General features: G+C 35.7%; 1 long non-coding RNA gene across 1 annotated transcript in view; it reads left to right on the forward strand.

Annotated features, from left to right (window-relative positions):
- Positions 1-60: 60 nt before the first annotated feature.
- The window catches only part of LOC119189398, a 50,473-nt gene continuing 31,516 nt past the window's right edge, over positions 61-19,017 (forward strand). Inside the window, exons 1-2 of the long non-coding RNA XR_005112396.1 lie at positions 61-1,456; positions 10,637-10,660. This is a non-coding gene — a long non-coding RNA (uncharacterized LOC119189398). The remainder of the gene's footprint in view (positions 1,457-10,636; positions 10,661-19,017) is intronic.

The raw sequence follows: 19,017 nt of genomic DNA on the forward strand, positions 1-19,017 counted from the left end.
AAGTAAACTTTAAATGCCAAAAACGTAATCAGACACCAAACAAATCTTCACGAAAATAAAGCGCAACCTTAATCAAGATATTGCAGAAAAAGAAATCATCTTTATTACCTCCGTAAAACATCTCAAATGTCATGATTTTATTACTTAATCTCGGACATTTTTTTTTTGGTGATCGATTTGCATGCGTCAAATGATATTGTATTGGATATCTCGAATGCTAGCGTGTTTTTATCCTTTCCCGTTATGAGCTTGTTGCTTCTCTATTGCTCATAAATGTTGTTTTCCTGGTAATATAAATGATAATATTAGGCCTGTATTATATACTGTCCCACTTTTGGTGACGGGCCTCTTCTACTACTGAGAGGGATTAGGCCTTAGTTCACCACGCTGGCCTAGTGCGGATTGGTAGACTTCACACACCCTCGAAAACTCCTATAGAGAATTTCTCAGGTATGCAGGTTTCCTCACGATGTTTTCCTTCACCGTTAAAGCAAGCGATAATTCACAAAGAATACACACATATTTCTTTGTGAAATTTCCTGATATTTTTTGTTGGATATTAATAACTTTACATAGATCACATTCCTATGTGATGTCATTTAGTTAGATTACTTTTTGTGTTGCCAACTAAAAAGAATTCATATTGATACTCGTTAAATTATGCATTTAATTATATATGATACATTGTATGTAAGTTCTTTGAGATCAAGATATTAGTTATTAAATACCATTCGAGCATGCCTTATACTTCCTGCACACTTATCTATCTATTCATGCATTCCTGGTTAGTCAATGTGCTTTTGTGTTGCTAAATTTAATAATCTTTAAATAAGATATGTTAATGAATTGAAATGATAGGCAACTATGAGGAAAAATTGGATATTCATTTGTTTTGATTGAATATACGTTCGTCGGAAATTAACACCGTTTTGCTATATGTGCGTCAAAATATACCAATGGCTATTCGTGTAAGACTATTATCAATGAAATATATGATTAATGCTGGTGGTGGTATATATTTCATATCCGCCCGGATAGCGATCATTGTACACAAGGTGTTAATACCCATAGTAGGTCACTTTAGTGTTACGTTCCGGGATCAGCCTGTGTATATCCGGTTCCAACAGGCCGTCATAATTGTATCGACTGACATTCTATTGGTCATCACTCAAAATCAAGTCAAATTGGCCATGCCCATACAAAAAAAATCTGAACTATCTACATTTAAAATAATAAATTGTGTGGTTAACAAAGACTTCTAATGTCATACGAGGATGCGTGTGATTAAAGGCAAACAAAAAAGGTTTCTAATGTCATACGAAGATGCTCGCAACGAAATCGTGTCGATTAACAAAAATTCTTGCGTTCCAGATATCGATGTGTCGGAAACACGAGAAGATGAAAAAACTACAAAAAAAACACAACCGACCGGCCAACCTGTTGCGGGAGACATTTGGTGAGCGCTCAAATTTATTCTTTACCCCTTTTTTGTTCCACTTTTTAAGTAAAAAAATGTAAATAATACGCTGCTTTGAGAACTTCGAGATGCGAGTGGTTTAAAGTTTAGGGCACAATGAGTGTAGTTCGGATTAATAACAAAGGCATCGATTCGATTTCTTAACCTAGTTTGTGACAGTAGTCCTCCCTTCATATGAGAGTAGTTCGGATTAATAACAAAGGCATCGATTCGATTTCTTTTATAACCTAGTTTGTGACAGTAGTCCTCCCTTCATATGAGTGTAGTTCGGATTTTAGGGACAAAGGCATCGATTCGATTTCTTTTATAACCTAGTTTGTGACAGTAGTCCTCCCTTCATATGAGTGTAGTTCGGATTTTAGGGACAAAGGCATCGATTCGATTTCTTTTATAACCTAGTTTGTGACAGTAGTCCTCCCTTCATATGAGTGTAGTTCGGATTTTAGGGACAAAGGCATCGATTCGATTTCTTTTATAACCTAGTTTGTGACAGTAGTCCTCCCTTCATATGAGTGTAGTTCGGATTTTAGGGACAAAGGCATCGATTCGATTTCTTTTATAACCTAGTTTGTGACAGTAGTCCTCCCTTCATATGAGAGTAGTTCGGATTAATAACAAAGGCATCGATTCGATTTCTTTTATAACCTAGTTTGTGACAGTCGTCCTCCCTTCATATGAGTGTAGTTCGGATTTTAGGGACAAAGGCATCGATTCGATTTCTTTTATAACCTAGTTTGTGACAGTCGTCCTCCCTTCATATGAGTGTAGTTCGGATTTTAGGGACAAAGGCATCGATTCGATTTCTTTTATAACCTAGTTTGTGACAGTAGTCCTCCCTTCATATGAGTGTAGTTCGGATTTTAGGGACAAAGGGCATATCGATTCGATTTGTTTTATAACCTAGTTTGTGACAGTAGTCCTCCCTTCATATGAGTGTAGTTCGGATTTTAGGGACAAAGGCATATCGATTCGATTTGTTTTATAACCTAGTTTGTGACAGTAGTCCTCCCTTCATATGAGTGTAGTTCGGATTTTAGGGACAAAGGCATCGATTCGATTTCTTTTATAACCTAGTTTGTGACAGTAGTCCTCCCTTCATATGAGAGTAGTTCGGATTAATAACAAAGGCATCGATTCGATTTCTTTTATAACCTAGTTTGTGACAGTAGTCCTCCCTTCATATGAGTGTAGTTCGGATTTTAGGGACAAAGGCATCGATTCGATTTCTTTTATAACCTAGTTTGTGACAGTAGTCCTCCCTTCATATGAGTGTAGTTCGGATTTTAGGGACAAAGGCATATCGATTCGATTTGTTTTATAACCTAGTTTGTGACAGTAGTCCTCCCTTCATATGAGTGTAGTTCGGATTTTAGGGACAAAGGCATATCGATTCGATTTGTTTTATAACCTAGTTTGTGACAGTAGTCCTCCCTTCATATGAGTGTAGTTCGGATTTTAGGGACAAAGGCATCGATTCGATTTGTTTTATAACCTAGTTTGTGACAGTCCTCCCTTCATATGAGTGTAGTTCGGATTTTAGGGACAAAGGCATCGATTCGATTTCTTTTATAACCTAGTTTGTGACAGTCCTCCCTTCATATGAGTGTAGTTCGGATTTTAGGGACAAAGGCATCGATTCGATTTCTTTTATAACCTAGTTTGTGATAGTCGTCCTCCCTTCATATGAGTGTAGTTCGGATTTTAGGGACAAAGGCATCGATTCGATTTCTTTTATAACCTAGTTTGTGATAGTCGTCCTCCCTTCATATGAGTGTAGTTCGGATTTTAGGGACAAAGGCATCGATTCGATTTCTTTTATAACCTAATTTGTGACAGTTGTCGTCCCTTCATATGAGTGTAGTTCGGATTTTAGGGACAAAGTCATCGATTCTTTTATAACCTAGTTTTGTGACGTCCTCTCTTCATAACCGCCTTTGTTTCCAATGACTCATTATGACTAAATCTTATTGTATCATTGTAAAGTGGGTCGCGTGAGTGCAGCGTACAAAACTAGCAATATTTTTTCCTATGACTCATTTAATACAATATGGAGGAAAATGTCTATGTGTTTTCTAAGTCATTGAAACCTCAATATCAGTCGAGAGTTCGTGTCGTTCGCACAGATACCAGTTTTAAGCGATTTATTTTACGAGCTAGTGCAGTGTTGTGACCAGTGATTTAAATAAAAGTCTGTCAAATAATTATTAATATTATAAACAATGACATGGACGTAATGGTATGTAATTTGTTTTTTTTTATTTTATTTACCGCTATGACTACGCAGTTCGGTTATACGAGGTAAAACATTAGACGAGTAAAACAAAACGGAACATAATGATTCATACAGTTCTAACATGGGCACACTTCGATAAAGTTGTTGCACAGCGCTGCATACAAAAACGGCATCAGAAATAATTAAGCCATTAATCATAAGGTAACGTCCGCGCTAAATGTCAAAATTTAAAATATCACTCGGCTACTGAGTTGGACATGTGTTGTTTATCAATGAGCATGACTAAACAATAGTCGGTTACATTGTACAAGAAAAAGTATCTAGCAATGTCTTTAATGAATAATTCTTGTTATCCTACAATGTTGGTACTACTGTATACTTTGTCATACGTTGGTTCATTACATTCGTTGTTTGAAAAACGAATGACTACTTAACGATGAGAAATAGTCAACGGCTCTTTATATTTATTTTTTTTTATATTGTGGCACTACTGTTAATACCGTTAACAAATTAATGATTCGATAAATCGGAATTGTGGGAATAGTATTTTTATATACACACACACAACATCACGCATTTTATCCCCGAAGGGGTATGCAGAGGCGCAGCCATGGCACCCACTTTTCGCCAAGTGTGTTCCGTCCCATGATGTGATAGGGGGCGAGCCTATCGGCATATCGGGCACAAATTCCAGACTCCGGGCAGATACTGAGCAGAAAAACCCAAATATCACTTTGCCCGACCCAGGATTCGAACCCAGGTCCTCAAAGCGCTGCCGTACCGCGCATGCAGTACAACTACGCCACCGAGGCAGTCTATAGACTTAAAAAAATGTGGATATACAATAACCGATGTGTGGCTTTAGACAAAAATACACACCACACCTATGTTTGTCTCATTTTGTACATACAGGTCATCCATGAAACATAGAATGAGTTAGACCAGAACATAATATATGTGTAAAATTTCTGCATAATAATACACGTACTTTAATTTAAATTTAGAAATAATATGTGTGGTATTGCTATTTAAATAAATAAATTTCACTCGAACCGATTCATCGTTTTCTAGCATTCCAATATCTTCCCAAAACTCATTTAAAACTCAGTTAACAAAACTCAGTTACTCGATAAGTGTGCCCCAGCCCTGATGCACCCACGGACCCACTCCGAGTATAAGTGCAGGTATCGCCTTTACATTTTTTATATCGATATATGTTATAACCTATTTATTTCTCAAATTGAGGATAGGATAAAAGTTAATTCGATGGCATTTTGAAAAGGGTTGTTGGTTATTTATTGCGTTTTTTAAGATTATTTTTGGGACTGGCTTGGGGTATTGGTATAAATTACTTTTTAATAATTGCAAGGAGTAAAATCCCGCCGTTTTCGATTCTATATCATAGAAGCAAATGTAAATATCGTTGAACAAATTTGAAAGGACATTGTCGAAAACGGCCCCAGAACCAACAAAGGTGTGACTAGCACCATAATTATTTATGTATTTTTTTATATTATTTGCAAATATGTGTATAAAACGGACAAGCTGCTACATCCAAAATGAATATATAGAAGTATTGTAACGACTTAAAGTCAAAGTCGCCGACATGTTTACAACTAATTGTGTATAGAAATGTACCGGTTCGACAAAACGATAAATCTAATTACCGATAATTAATTATTGAAACAATATATTCGATTTGTGAGGCGATATGTTCTTTAATTATTATTATAATATTTAATCGAGCAGTGGATGCGTCTCAAATAAATAAGTAGTTAGTTTAAGGACTAAATTGATTATAGATCAAGTCGTCTATGAAAAAAGTTTTTTTTTAGTTTTTAATTCGTATTGATTTACTTTGTTTATTTAGATTCTATATTAGCGACCCGCCCTGGCTTCGTACAGATAGCAGAGCATAATATATTATGCGAACATTTATTTTTCTGTCGTACAAAATATTTATGAATTATACATATAAAAAGTAGCGTTCTTCTCTCTCCCTCCATCCGGGCACCTCAAACTCTCTCCATATTAAATTACTATCGGATCCGCCCGTGTGAAAGAATTTCCGGGATAAGGTTCCCCGCTAAATATTTTTCCGAATAAAAATAACCCTATATTGAATAAAATCGATTTTTGTATAAATGATCGATATAATCGATCCAGAATCTAGTCGAGTAGTATCCCTAATTCTTACTTCATTTTTCAATTCAATTTAATGTCACTCACACTTCACTCATCAGAGACAAATAAACAAGACTCTCACTTTCCATATAATATATTATAATTCTCTGACTCTCACTATATCATTGACGATTCGGCTATTATAAAGACTCTGTGCGATTGATTACGAGATCGACATACACTGGCTGTGATTTCTGGACTTTGTGAACTGATGTAACAATTTACCTGGCATTGATAACGGATACGAAATGGAAATTGCTTTTTGCATTAATTGTGGCTCTGCTGGCGGATCCAAGTAAAAAATAATCGGATACCTACAAAGTGATGAATCTTTAGGGCTTATATATATATAATAAATACTCGTATCAATAAAAAGCATATTTAAAGCGTAAATGATAGGACTATAAATCTACCTTGAACATTGAAAAGCTTTCAATGTTTACTATCAATTATAACCTCAAAATCTCATCGTTTTTTTGGATTGATGCGATATCCCAGCTTGTCCGTTTTATAAATAATATGTCATGAGAATTTATTAATGATTCTAAATATTACAAACATTTTTCCATTGCTGTTGGTTCCAGGGCGAATTATGTATGGGCACAGAACAATGTCCTTTGGTACATAAACCATGTATTGGGTTTTTCTTGTTTTTGCTTTGAATGACGAGACGAGCTTGCCGTTCGCCTGATGGTAATCAATACGCCCATAGACAGTAGAAACACCATCCAACACCATGAATTACAAAGTATTGTTCGGTATTCCACTGCGCTCGCCATCCTGAGACATGAGATGTTAAGTCTTATTATGTCCAGTTATACTGACTACAATGTATAGTAATGTATTGGGCAGTGGCGAATGGGAAATTTTCTCAAAGGGACGACACAACATATAGGTACTAATATAAATGCGGTCTACAAATCTTTCTGATAATTAGATACTACAGAAATTATTCATAAAGGGAAGCCGACAGGAATCGGGTATATGGACCCTTAGCCACTGGTATTGCGATATCTCATCATCATCATCATCATCATCAGCCTATATCTTTGTCCACTGCTGGACATAGGCCTCCAATATGCGCCATTTTACCCTGTCTTCGGCCTGTCGCATCCAGTTCTTATTTGGATATCAATTAGGCTTCTTTTTACCCTGCAATAGGACCCAGGTCTAATCTGAGAAAGGTGTGTCTCAAATGCGATACGATATAGTTTTAATATAATTTCATAATAACGGACAGTAACTAGCAAGCCATCTTGAAACACGTACAAGTTTATTTGAGTATTTTCCTCGTAGAAGGAAAACCTGTTTTCTTAACACATTCTGCAAGGCTACAATTTTTGCCAATTATATACAGTTGATGTACCTATTACATATAGATTGGTGTGATAAGAGAGGTAGATGTTTTTTATTTGCCTTATTGTTAGCGCGTCAAGCTGTGAGGGTCTGAGTTCGATTCCCAGTCCATCTGTGTCAATTAAAAAAACTAATTTAGCCGTGTTTGAAATTTGTGCACGAATGCTCTGTAGAAGGGCATAACCTGAGTCTGAAATAAGTCAGTATCGCTTCTGCCTACCCCAACGGGCTAAGTCGTGTGTCATTCGAAATTCAAATTTGTGTCAACACCAACCGGAGCGCGAACAAAAAAATTAAATAAGAAAGGCATCCGACCGCAACTTTTTGCCATGACACTCGCAATTTTATCAACATTAAAAACATGTTTTATAATAAAATCACAAATTGCATGTTTTGCACGAATAATATCGCGACCGCCGTTAATTTGATTACTTTTTGTCACAATACAAGTGCATTCGAACAATCACGGGACGGGTTGATATGTTTTAAATTATACGCTTTTATAGCCCACTATTTTGCTATCCTTACCGTGGTAATGTTTGAAGCGAATTTGTACCTTATTAGATTAGTGTTAAGGTTAACATTCCGTTGAGCTCTGAGACAGCAACGATCAATGTTTCAAAGAAATACATGTGAATGTTCTACCTGCTGAGACTTGAGATGCGGATGACATTATGCGTTATGGTATATGTTATTACTTTAAATTGCGTTAATAAAGGTGATCACGTTTTCCTTTTTTGTATTAAGTCTGATATTTGATGAGGGGAATTAATATTTGTTGCCTCCTTTGAGTTTAGGTCCCATCCACTTAAATATGCATTTTCGTGGATCCAACTTTAAAGCGACTAAGTTTTAATGGTTTGTTGGTTTTATTTCCTATGGCCCAATTGCCTAACTTTCATCCAAAAAAAAGTAACTCGACAAACGATGCGTGCGTGTGGCATGACACCGCGCCGCCGCACCTGCTCCGACCGGTCGGGGAGAAAGAAAAAAAAAACATTTAATCTTTTTCATTTTAAAAACAACAATTTTTTAAAAAGTCCAACCGTGGGACCCCGCATTCTGTTCATGTGTGGCGTACACTCGATTGTTTACGATAATTCCGCCGGACCCGATGACAGCATGTTTTTAAACTCGATAGAACCCGAATCCTGGCCAGTGTTTTTTTTTTAATTACCGAGGGAGGTTGGTAATTACCGGAAGCGTGTTTTTAACATTTAAAATCTGTTATAAATACTGGCCGAAATGAGGTCGGAATTTTGAAATTGCATTTCTTTTTAAATTATGCATGATGTGTGTTAATTTAAGTGCTCGCTCGCTTTACGAGGGCAACTTTATTTGGCCGAATATGTTCTTTTTTTAAATAAATCAATTTAATGAATGTTCGTGTTAATATAAACTTAAGTGACCACAGTAAAATATTAAAGAAATCGAATAAACTTTATCAGAAATGCCATAAACCAACACTATCAACGCGAAGTCGTAATTCTCGCTCTTAAGTACTCTGTAATAAAATGTTGAATAAATAATTTATAAATAATTATTTCACGAAACCGCAGTTTCGTTTCACAAATATTCCGCATCGCGTTACAGATTTCAATTAACGATAGTGTTTAACTATAATTTAAATTAACCGATCGCTGTACGTGGGATATGCAATATATTTAAAAAGTTTTTTCATTTCACTAATATTTTATTGATCCATGTAAAGTGCGTCTCTTTACGACAAGTAAATTGATTCATTAGGGTAATTACTGCTTAAAAACTTATATTGATAAAGACTCCAATATGTCTTGCATTCGAACTAAGACTGAATAAAGTCAATCAATAGAGAGAAACAAAAAAATATTCTTGTCCGTTTTTTTTTTTTGATAAAAATATATCACGGCGATTCTATTACTGTTGTGAATGCACTGCATTTGTTTAAAAAACAAATAACAGGGCTTTTAGTAAATTTAATATAAATTAAATAATTGTGAAACATTCTACCAATCTCCTCTGGTAACTAATGCATGTAATTGTCAAAAATATTAAGGGCCAAGTGACACGTCATTAGCCGTACATACATAACAATAGCTATTTAGATAGCAGCCGATAATGCGTCTGTAATTATTTCCCAAATACCTTCCCTATTAGTTTATCTTTAGTACCTTATGCGGTCCCATTAACCGCGTGTTTAAGATAAAAATGTCTATTTGGAAATTTCCAAAGGTTTTTTGTATTACGAACGAATATATTTAATTAAACTTTAATACTATAAAAATATTTCCTTGATGAACAGTCCGCTCAGTTTTTATCGCAACCGGTTTCAATTGGACGCACTATGTATGTGCGCCAGCGGGGTGAACCACGGCTCGTTCATTATTCAAATTTAGAATTTTCGAATTTATTCCTCTAATATTTTTAATGCACCGACCAGTATTAATTGCCAAAGTTCATTTATAATCGATATCGTTTTATCGATTCGGCACACTTTGATTCGATTCGAGAACCGCTCAGCCGAGTTGCACGACCAGACGTTCATTAAACCAGGTATTTAGTGCATCAAAAAATGATAAAGGACGGGCTGAACAAAGAGTTAGGTCATGCAGGTCGCGGCGGGCGTTGCACGGCTTTAAAAAATAACGCATAATCATCGTCCTCAATGCAAAAAACACATCGTGAGTCATATTTTTATACCTTTACGGAACGGCTAATAAAGGAAATTTGTTGCAGGCGAACATTAACAAGTATGTCGGTCGTTCGGAATACAATGATTAGGTGTCATTTGTTAGTTGGCGTGCACCGTGTGACGACCACTGAATGTGACACGGACGTTCACTTGTGTACACTAAATAAATTGTTTAATTTGCACCTCCGAGCAAACGGCTGCCGCGTGTGGTGTACCGCGTGAACATTCTTTAGTTTTCATTATCTTCACTCGACCTTGATACGGACTAGTTCGTGAAAACACTTAACGCAATCAGCATCAGAAAGATCCTTTTTGTGAGTTTTTCTGCGATGGTCGTAGTCACCTCAAATTCACCGGCATCTCGGCTCATTGTTACATCGTTAGTCGTGCAAATAATGTGTACAATTGTTGCAAGCAAAAGCGTGCGCAAAACCGAGCTCCGCAAATGAATTTCGACTAGGATAAACATTCTGAAGTTGACCGTGGCAAGGTCGCGGGGATCTTGAACTTGGAACAAAAAATATTATGTTCCACGTTTGAATGTTGCATTTGACTTGACTGATTGATGGAATCTCTTTGCACGCGATTGATTCGCTTTGTTTTTTTTTTCGTGGGCGTTCCATTCACGCTGCATTTTTGCGGCCAGCACGTTCTGAAATTGTTTGATTATTTTTTGTTCTATTTATACTTACGTATTGTTTTTTTTTCGTTTCAGGTCGTAGCGGCTGTTGACTTTTTGGTAAGCGTTCATAATTCGTGTTGGACATAAAAAGTGGTGGTTTTAAAAAATAAATACTGATGCAGTGCGTGGAACATTTCATTGCATTAAAGGTGCTCCAGTACTTATGTGCATTGTTTACGAATAATTGTAATTGCATACCGTTGCTATATTTATCATGCTGTTTTTAAAGAGGTAGGTACAACATTTTATTGTGATGATATTATTTTTGGCGTCGCAATTATTGTGACATCATTACGTGAATGTCGAGCGCCAACTAGTTTGTCTTAACTGTTTTGTAGTTGAATTATACCTTTTGTGAATTAAAATCTAGACTTAATTACAAAATTGGATAGGTTAACTACTTGTCCTTTAGGCACATATATTTTTTTAATTTCAAGTAATTTTTATATCGAACACAATTTCGATTTTAACGGATACCGAGATCGCTTTGAAAATTTGATTAAAATTAACAAGAGATTACAAGAACTATTCGAAACTACATAACTTATTCCCTACACCAATTTCTTATTCAAATTAAACACAAGCAGGTTAGCAGGTCCTTTCTCTTTCCCCTGTGACGTTGGTTACGGTAAAACAGTGCCATTTCCAAGTGCATCTAACGCCCCCGATATCCGCTATGCACGGCCCTGGCGGACTCGTCTCATTGTCTCACAGTGACTCACGCCATTGTGCCGAGGACAATGGGCGTCTTTGTGCATTGTGCCCTCACGGGACCTCGGTTACGTATTTTGTAATTAGTCAGCCAGTGTTTCCATGCGCTGGAAAATCGCTGGACGGCACGTCTTTGAAAGTTGCGACCGTTTTTCGGTCACGTGTCGCGGCGTGTGTGGGTCGCTTTATTTTGTTAGGGTTGTGCGTTGACTCGGTTGATAGTCAATGGGTGTTTATTAGTTTTTGTTTGGTATTAATAATTACAATTATTATAATCTAATACCTATTATAGTGAAGTGTGCAGTTAGGCGGAATTGTCGTTTATAATAAATTAAAAATTTGTCGATCTCTGGATGATTCGTGTCAATACGATTTTGCACCTTATTGCATTTTCTTTTTGTTAAGTGTAATCCTGTTTTAAAGTATACATAAATAATGCTTGGTTTTTAAACAACTTTACACACATTTTTTTTTTTTTTTTTTGTGATACGTAATGCAATATCTCATACGGCACGCGCTAGGGATCGCCCCCGAATTTAACTATAAAGGGGCAATGCGCTGGGGTCCGGTCATAATAGATATGCGAAAACTCAATCCCAAACGTTCGTAACAATAAAACCCGAACTCGATTCTGAATTCGCATCCGCCAATCGAATTTCGCCCCTTTATCGCCGAAAATACGGCACATATTTTTAAAAATCGAATTAATTCGAATTTCGAATCCCCTTCGGATTTCGGAGCCCGCAACTTGTAGGCGGGAAAAGTGGTCGTTCGTTCAGAAATGTCAAAACAAATTAGCGGTATAAATGTAAGCGTACGTGCGTCGCGAACTGGTAGAACTATTTTATCACGTTATCGATCTGCTAGGTGCGAAAAGGACGGCCGCAATATAATATGAATATGGAATCTAATTCAGAACCAGTTTTCCCCTTTTGGAGTTAGATCGATTTGTAGGCAACGGATACGTTTAAAGTTTCATGTTAGTTCGGCAATCGGTTTCTATAATTTCTTGTGGTTTATTTTTCGCTTGAAAACTATAGATTTGTCATATAGGGGCTTTGTATTTTATACTATAAATTTACAACAATTCTCAATTCACCACTTTTTGATAAACACCGAACATAAAATTAGAAGAGAACATTTGTTACAATTCCCACAAGAACAGTTACATAAATTGCTTCAAATCTTCAACATAATGAAACCACCACAAATCAACACGGCACGCACCCCCGAAAAAAAGAATCGCCGTAATCGAGCTCATTTGAAAATCGATATAACCAGCCTTATCACCAGTAATTACATCGATAACGGTTCGAAATTTAAAAATAGAACGATAATTACGATAGGTAGATAGCCGGCCAGTGCGAGCGAAAAAGTATTCGAATTACGAAATTGCTTATAAGTAATTCAAATATCGAATGATGAGTCGAGTGGGTGGCAACGCGCTTGGTGATGGGGTAAAAATTACCCTTGGGGGTAATCCGTGGGGCCAACACCCTATGTGCTAGTGATACGTGTGTGCGTGTAGTTGTTTACATGTGAAGGAGGGTATGATAATGGAGTATTTCCGCTGTCGAGTCCCCTCTAGTGTTAGTTGTAATGTGAAATTTGCGAGTACGGGTTTCAACTGAGCAGTTTGTACCGATCAGCTACCGCATTAAGCGTTATATTTTGAGTAGCGTAAAATCTTTTTACTAAAAAAAAATATTAAATCCAAAATATTATAGTTACCGCTTTAAAAAACTATAAAAATATACGAAAGCAAACACTTTCGATATATCGGCGTCCATAAACGTAACGAAACGATTTAAGTGCTCACATTAACCCCATGAAATAAACTGAAAACATTCATGTTTTCGGTCCGCGTTCAAGCTCGTAACTCATAATAGCCGCGGGAACAAAGAGAGATTAAAATTCAACTTCACACGTAATTACGCTAACTACAATGGGGTTGTATGCAAACTGAAAAATATTGGGTAGTTACTTTTTACGCATAGTCTTTAGGCATATCTTTTAAATTTACGATCAATGTAATTCCGCCCTATTTGTAATCCTAAAAGTTTATTATCTTAATATTATAGGAAAGAAAGCAAAAAATTTAGTTCAATTACGAAGAATTTAATCAATAATATGTTACAATCAGCATTAAAATATAGATAATAATGATGTAAGCAAAGACTGGTTTGTTCGTAAAAAAAAACATTTTAAAAACATTACAACACTTGCATAAAATGAAACGTTAAGCTGCCATATAAAAACACTAATAAAATGTTGAGCACCACTGCCATCACGGAGCGCATAACCGGCCAAATGTTTTGTACCCCTGCCAAAGATTTTTTAATCGCGCCTATAAAATTTGAATACTTTAGTACATCGAGTCGTAAAGGAGTACGCACGCTTGCATCGTGTTTTGGCAATGCTTTACTGAAAATGGCCCATCTCCAATAAGAAGTTGGACCTTTTAAGGCAATGTACTACTTTCCAGTTATGTCACAATTTATTATTTCAATGGGGAAGTGTTACATTCGCTACAACGATTTCGAACATAAATCGTGAGTTTTTACCTAAAACCATTTCTGCAGTGTTACATAGGTGGTATTGTATAGGTGGTACATAGGTGGTATTGCAGTATATAGCTGAATGGGAGGCCCATTGTTGGTGCATTTGTTTATGTTATGTAGGATTTTGTTTTTAATTTTTTATCTTTGTTCCATCAATAAACTTCTTTTTTCTTTCTAAAATTTCTATTATATTATTATTTTCTCCCGTTTCGAAGACTGGAGCCTTCATGGTCACGGGGCGGACTGTGTTTTTCATCCGCAAGTCAGTTTCATCTTCCTACATATTACAGTTATACTTTTTTTTTGTGACGGAAGTAATGTAATGATATAGTGTTAATGCCTCTTTTGATCAATACCTATATTTTATAAGTACAATAAAACTCAACTTATCACGTTCAGTTCTTTCTTTCAGTCTAAAAATTCACTCTTAAAGTCAACATTGTTTCCTTTGCCTCTTTCTAAGCCCAGTTAGATTCCTTAGTCTAGATAGGGTCTAGACTAAACTAGGCCCTAGTTATTCCTTCGCTAATTGTTCTAGAACCTAGACAAGGCAAATTTACAACTGACGTTACTGTCAAAGTATTGACCGTATGACGAAGTCTTGGCGTCAAATTGTTATTTATAGTGCGTTCGCGGAACATTAGTAACTGCACTCAAACACGCAACTAGGATAACCAGCTATTGTTCATCAAATAATTTCTCATGGGAATTAATGGACCAATTGGGACTGACGAATAAGAATTCAAATTTTTTCCTCAAATAATGATAAAAAAATGATGCATCGCTTCCGATGGTTCTTTAGTCTTTAACTTGTTTATGCGGTTGGTAATTTAAAAATGATATATTCTTTATTTGAATTACGATTCATTGTTTACATTCAGGGCAGATAGATGGCGTTAATTTGTGACTAAACGCTTTTCGCATTCGTTCTCCTTTCTACTTTTCTCAACTCAATAAGACTACACTAGCTACAATAATAACCACAATTGTTTTCAAATACAATGTCCACAACTCATCAGTCTTCAAAACCATTTCTAGACCTGTCCCACAAAATCTAACCACTATTATTCAGTCATGAGTTAGATACAAATACCCAGTAAATCCACACTCTTCTTCTCCACAACGTCAACCTAACCTAAAAGTTTCCCCGGAATCCGCTCTCGCTACACGGATATATCACGCGGTATTCCGTGCGTGGAGGCACTTACGGCGCGTCCGCACGCGTCGCGTGGCGTCACAATAAAGACGTTCATACATATTTAGACGGAATTAAAGCCCAAGGAATCGGACTAATCGACGATAAAACGTTACTTTCACATAAACACGTTTTACGTAAATACAACTTCCAACCGTCATGGGTTTTATATTCTTTACACATGACATGCTTTGTTGTCGCATACTTTTTGTTGATTTTCTTGTTTATTTTCTTATTTACTCTAATAGTTGAATTAATGCAGATATATTTTATGTTGTTTTTCGTCTAAAATGTAATAAGAAAAAAATCATTTTACGCACTGCACTCCATCTCGAAATATCATTACAGAAACCTCACCTTAAACATAAAAAAAAACAATAAGCAAAGGAAAACTCATCAGAATCCTTCCCGGGGTTATTTATCTACATCCCTTTCGCATCTACATCTGTAACGGGGGCCGCTAAAGCCCAGATTTGCGAACTAATTTCAACTGCAAATCCTTAAAATGAACGGGATTTGGCGAGACGCGCCGTCTGTACACACCTTTATATTCGCTTCGCGGGTAATGCAAGCACATTTTATGTTTATATATTTTTGTGTACTTCATTCTTAAATTGAATACGTATACCAAAATTGGCTTTGAAAGCATGCCTGAAATGTATTCAAATCTCAGAACTATATTAAATATTTTCTCGTCTAAATCGTGATAAAACCCGTTTAAGAGTATATAAATTATTGATTCCATGGATTAAATAAGGCTTAAGACCATCGGCGGACTCTAATATCACGAATCAATGCACTGTGTAGCACGCAGTCGCTTGTAAATTCTATAAATTGCGCATAATTCTAACATAGTGACGTTTTAGGACGTTTTTATTGAATCCAATATTTTATTATTATTTTTATGGCTCGGATAACATTATGTAAATTATCAGTCGGCATACGATATGTAGCTGGAGATGTTATATTTCAGTAATGTCTGAATAAGTCTAATTTATGTCGCCATTTTTAGATTTTATATTATTAGCTAATTTGTGATTTTTTATCGATTTATTTAGTTATTATAGTAAACATACATTTAATATCAATAGATCAAAGTCTATGAAAAGAATATCGTAGATATATATAGCATACCGAAAATAGTTATCTATTCCTGCTCTGAAGTCTTGAATTCGGGTCGGGCAATGATATTTGGATTTTTCTGATCAGTATCAGCCCGGAGTCTGGAATTTGTACCTAATATGGCGATAGGCTCGCCCCCTATCACATGGGACGGAACACACTTGGCGAAAAGTGAGTGCCCTAGTTGTACTTCTGCACACCCGAACCGGACAAAAGTTTTTTTTATTTTTTTAATTTCTGGCATTATACATTATGCCAATGTCAAGTTGTGAACCCAAACTTTGCCCATACGTATTCCCGCCACAGATAACTAATCAAATAGTTATCTGTCAAGATATAGAGATTTTATCATACCAACGTCGATACACCTATCATGACATTATCAGTATTATTTAGATATGCAAATGTATTGTTATGTAATGTGGTGTACATTGGGTGCCGGGCCGTTCCAACTGCAATGTTAAATTGGTCGTGATAGGAAACGTTACTGGAAAACTGTGGAAATTGTGGAAAATTGTTATGGATTTTGATACAGGTAAATTTTTTTTTGTAATTTTTTGTGTAAGTTTTAGACGTCTGTAATACTTGAAGTATCATTTTATATAATAATATTAGCCCTGTATTATATACTTTCCCTCTGTTGGGCACGGGCCTCCTCTACTTATCATAATTTTATAAGGAAACAGAAAATGCTATGCTTGACGTTGATTTAATTACTTATATATTATACATTTATATATAAATTATAATGTATAGTAGGTACAAACTCAGCCTTTCGACTCATACTACTGTCATAAGTGTTAAAATTAAACACTTTTTGACACTAGACATATAAAGTCAGAGTCTGTAAACTGAAGTAAAATTTTTTTTACAACTCTAAAGCTATCTTAATCCCCAAATGATTTTTACAACCAACTTTACGTATCATAATGTATGAAACGTAAGTAATACCGTCCATTAAAAGTATTTTTAAAACACATTCCCCATTACTACTAAAAGAAATACAAAGAACGATGGCAATTCCAACAATATTATCATCGCATACTTCCAACTACTTGGAAGACATTGGAACTAAGAGTTAATGTTGTAGTTAATAGCAGATGGGATGCTTATCCATATTTGAACTATACTGGTTTACGAAAATGAGTTTTACGTAATGTATAATAGAGTATATTATTGAATAACCGTGAGTATATTATAAATTCATTTTAAGCTTTCACCTACATCTCTACTTAGGGATAGGCATAAATATAATTAATATACATGGTTGGACAAATATATTTTATGTTTGTGTCACAAACTCTAGAACTAAGACTATTTTCATAATGTCAAAAAATGTGTATTCCCGCAACAAAATTTATACATAAATGAAGCGTTGATTTGGGATTGAAACCAGAGGCTTATGGGGTTCAACATTTTGAGACCAGTTGGTATATACATTTTAAGGGATTAAGGCTCATGAGGGTATCTGTATTGAAAGCTGGCCTCTAGTCTTATCATTCTTAGTCGGCTCGCTTCGTGGATATCATTTAAACATAGATAATATTATAGTAACTATTTATAGTGCATAGTAATAAACTAATCGTGTTGCGGAAACATTGTTTTATTACCAATAAATTAGTGATAGCGTCTTGTAACTATGAAAAGAGGTAATTGTATTGAGGTTAGAAAATTCATTTGTAACGAATATTTGAAAAGAGAACGATCGTTCCAATTATAAAAACCTTCACGTTTTAAATTTAAAAAAAGAACTCCTTGTAAAACGGATACGTCCATAACACCCAGCAAATTCAAAATACTGGCATACCACCCGTTGTCTCGCTAATTATAAAGCGGGGTGCAGACGTGTCAGTTGTTACGCTTTTGTTACGGCTCATTAAAACTGAACTTTAAAGAACATGTGCCCATCGCCTTAAGCCATCGCTCGAGGTCGCCCGTTTAGCACCTGTACATGGCTTAAGACTTAGCCTTTACGTGTGAACAGAGGAATTAAAGGGCTTTATTTAGTAGGTGTTAATGTTACTTTGTAAACGATTATACTAACGTTACTTTGTATGTGTTGAGGGATGTGTAGTCTTATGTATGAGTTATTCTTTCTAAAGAGACTTCACACGAGCATCAGTACAACAGATTCATGCAAATCCAGTTGAACAGTAGATCTCGTTAACAATTCTCGCCGCATCTTTCCCGCATACATTTCGTTAAAAATCTCACGGTATTAACATATTTCAATGTCAAACGGCAATAAATCACAAAACGTTAACCCTTCAATATTTCCACAACATTCGCTACCGTAAAGTTTAAGAATTATGCAAATCGCTAAATTCCCACGGGGTTTCGATTTGCATACAACTCTAAAGGGTTTCTGACTCCGCAAACTGATAAATATGTTAATGGTGGACACCTAAAGAAATTAATAAGGACCCGGCCACAGCTGTTATATTCAAATGTAAATTCCGAATGGTCGCACGCACGATGAGTTAGAATTCGCGTTAGTTTAATCTTGTCGCCGATTTGTGAAGGTCGTGTGTGATCGGTTCAAAGTTACGTGATTTTTTGTGTTGTATTTTTAGACATACATCGATGTATAAAGGCCCTTATGTAAGTTTTTCTACTAAACTGTCTACGGATAATGCAATGTATTAGATCTAAAAATGTTTTAGTAATAAAGCCTAGATGTAGTATTATAAAATTCTATTGTGTAATTCAAAAAAAGAATGAAGATTAAAAATTTGAAAAAGGAACAAAGAAAATTTTAATGCAGTACGAAGAATGATTTAAAAAGAAGTAAGAAGATGTCTTCGACCTGGTGATTGCCACTAGCG

The sequence above is a fragment of the Manduca sexta genome, chromosome 15, assembly GCF_014839805.1.
Source record: "Manduca sexta isolate Smith_Timp_Sample1 chromosome 15, JHU_Msex_v1.0, whole genome shotgun sequence".
Classification (NCBI taxonomy): domain Eukaryota; kingdom Metazoa; phylum Arthropoda; class Insecta; order Lepidoptera; family Sphingidae; genus Manduca; species Manduca sexta.